Below are 3335 nucleotides of genomic sequence, written 5' to 3' on the forward strand. Positions count from 1 at the left end.
ACCACCACTCAGAGTGGGTCTCTCTCCATCGGGGTCTGCTTCTGTCGGGTGGGCATCAGCTGTGCTCATCCAGTCTGCTGGGCACTCACATCTTCCAGCTGAGGCCCATGGCCCTCCAGTCACCAGAGCCACTGAGCTGTGTATTGTTAACAGGAAGGAGGGAGGGAGCCTCTATTCTCTGTGTGATTTTCTGTTGGAGATATTTTTTAAAGCATTCAAGCTTATGCACTAATGTTTTCTAGAACTTTAATGGAACACCATTTCTATTGTTGTTTTGTTTTGTTTTCTTTCCCTTTAAAAATCTCCCCTTCTCCCCATGGAGATTACACCTGCATCTGCCAGGGCCCTACTGGGGAACCATCCCTTGTTCAGAGCCTACCAGCTCCCTCAGGCCTCTGCTCTGGTCCTGTTAGTGCTATTTCCCCAGCATCAGAACACTGCCCGGCACCTGGCCCAGGTCCACAATCCCTATCCATAATTCTAAAATCCCCAAACCTCTAAAAACACAAAAATTTTTATAACCAACTTGGTGGCAAAACATGAAGTGAAGTAAGGCTGCATTTATCCCACTTGGTGTGAATATTCATATATCTGGCTAGACAGGTCTGTGGAAATACTGTGTTTGATTTGCAAAGTGTTGCCTCCAACCCCTCTAGGGATGTTATATAATATTTGGTTTATGCATATTGCCTTTCTAAAATCTGAAAATTTCTGAATTCTAAAACATAACTGGCCTCAAGGGCTTCTGATATGTGCTTGTGGATTTAGGCACATGTCAATAAATATGTGCTGAATGCATTTCTGAATTCCTCCTTCTTTCCCACCTCCAGGGCTTTGTTACAGGGTCAACTTCTCGGTGCATGGCTCCTTCCAGTCTGATAAGAACCATCCCTCAGCCTTCAGACGAACAGGTATAAGTATCTTTTCCTCATCTATCCTAGGCTTATGGCTTAGACCTCCTATAACACAAGACAAATTAACAACGGTAAAACATACACATTTCTTTAATGTAAGTTTTACATGACATGGAAACTTCTCCCAAACAGAGAAACCTGTGTATTTTCATGTTCAGGTTTGATGAAAGTGTGATTGGACAAATGGAGTATGATGTCATGGTCATAAACGGGGGAGGGAGGGGAGCTTAGCAAGGCCTGTTTGTCCATATTCTTCTTGGTGTTTCTGTGTCTTCCTTCCTTTTCTCTGGGAGTAAGGAGGGCACCTGTCGTATGAGGTCTTATGACTTGCTTCAAGGGAGAAGGAAGAAGGGAGAAGGCATGGTAGAAGTGAACTTCCTGCTTCTGTGCTTTTCTCAAATGCCAAGGTGCTGTATTTTAAGGGAGAGTGTCCTGAACCCCATCACAGGCTTTTGGTAGGCCTGCCCAGGTTCAGTATGACCACTGGGGATGAGCCACATGTGAACTAAAGCCAGGTCCCAACTACACATGGGAGTTTCATAAAAAGAAATCCACCCTTAACATCACGTTAGGACAAAATAAGATAGAATATTTTCAGATCTGAGCAGGCATTCAGGTCTACTCAGTTAGCAGAAAAAAATATTTTTTGAAGAACTGTAATCTAGTAGCAATCATTTATAGACATCCTGAATACAGACATTTATCGACACTCCAGTCATACTGAATCAGCTTCAGATGGGAGTTCTAGAATCCTCTTATTATTATTATTATTATTTTTATTCTTTTTTGAGACGGAGTCTTGCTTTGTCACCCAGGCTGGAGTGCAGTGGCTCCATCTCGGCTCACCGCAAGCTCCACCTCCTGGGTTCACGCCATTCTCCTGCCTCAGCCTCCGAGTAGCTGGGACTACAGGCCACGCGCCACCACGCCCTGCTAATTTTAATCCTCTTATTATCATTTTAATCTTTCTCTCTTTTTCCTCCTCACTCTTCTGCCCAAGGTCCTGAGTCTACTCTCGTATCCCAAAGGGGACGTGCTTAGGTTTATTCTGCAGCTGAGGAAGCTCATGCTTCAGGACTTGTCGCTAACGCAAGCCTCTTTCAAGCCCTGCACCTCCTTTTGTATTTGAATTGATGAGTTCTACTCCTTCAAAATGACCTCCCAAGTTAATTAAGCTCTAGACTCCACAAAACATGACCCCTCCCCTGGGAGACGACAGTTACTGCTGGTCCCAAAGGGAAACCATGGGTGGCTCCCTGTAGTCTTTTCCCATCTTCAGGGTGGAGCATCTATAAGACAACCCTTCCTCATGTGAATAATGATGAATTCTCACTGCATAACTTGGATATTTCATGCTAAAATACTCCCCCGCTTCCAGGAATCAGAGGCCTAAGCAAGGGAAAGTCTATACCTCCCTGAGATAGGGATTTTGACCTCTCATTCATAGATAAGAAAAATGATGCTCAAAGAGCTTGACAAGTCGTTTATCTAAGATCATGCAGCTGGTAAGAGATCCAGTCAGAATTTGAACCCGGGTCCTCAACTCCTAAACTGGTGTTTCTTATTTTATCCTGTATTCCTAATTCATCAGAGGCAACCATTTGAAGAAAGAAATAATCTGGATCCTTCTTTTCCAAGTTAGTTAACTGAATATGCCCTTGAGCATTGCAGAGTAACCTTGCCCTGACAGTGCCAACATTTTCAGTGAACACAAAGATAAGTTTTGAGGCTGCTTTCTCCCCTTTCACTTTTTTTTTTTTAAACCAATGTGTGTTTCAGCAGGAAAAGTATAGGATAAAATCCTTATACTTCAGGTGCTGATGTGCTTAAGCCACTTGACGCTTTTTGGCTTCATTTTCTTAAGAGGGCTTTATGACTTAGAGCTAGAGCAATCCTAACATGTCTGTGTTACGAACATGCTAATATTTGTGCTAATGGCAGGGTGCAAAATCCAGAAAGGCCAGCAACTTGGGGCTGAGAAGCAGGAACTTCTTGTCACCCCCTATGTGACATAAGGGTTCCAACAAGGTGGGCTTCCAGGTGTTGATCCAGTGGGGAGTGCAATGCAGAGGTGACAAGGAAGGGACACTCTGTGAGTTTACAGGAGCTGTCATAACAAAGTACCAGCAGTTGAGAGGTTTAAAAAACCAGAAATTTGCCGTCTTATAGTTCTGGAGGCTGGAAATCCAAGATCAAGATGTTGGCAGGGCCATGCTCCCTCTGAAGGCACCGGGGAAGGATCTAGTGTTCCAGGCCTCCCTCCCGGTTTCTGGTAGTTCCTTGACTTGTGGCAGCATGAATCCAAACTTCACATGGTGTTTTTCCTCTGTGTGTGTGTGTTTGTGTCTAATTTTTTCTCTTTCTCTTTCTTTCTTTCTTTCTTTCTTTCTTTCTTTCTTTCTTTCTTTCTTTCTTTCTTTC

At 43.7% G+C, this 3335-nt stretch overlaps 1 long non-coding RNA gene across 1 annotated transcript in view; it reads left to right on the forward strand.

Moving 5' to 3' along the window:
• The first annotated feature begins 838 nt into the window (after positions 1-838).
• Positions 839-3335, forward strand: part of LOC108521271 (uncharacterized) — a 17103-nt gene continuing 14606 nt past the window's right edge. The window contains exon 1 of the long non-coding RNA XR_001883155.1: positions 839-911. This is a non-coding gene — a long non-coding RNA (uncharacterized LOC108521271). The remainder of the gene's footprint in view (positions 912-3335) is intronic.

This window comes from Rhinopithecus bieti, unplaced genomic scaffold, assembly GCF_001698545.2.
Source record: "Rhinopithecus bieti isolate Rb0 unplaced genomic scaffold, ASM169854v2 scaffold_58852, whole genome shotgun sequence".
Classification (NCBI taxonomy): domain Eukaryota; kingdom Metazoa; phylum Chordata; class Mammalia; order Primates; family Cercopithecidae; genus Rhinopithecus; species Rhinopithecus bieti.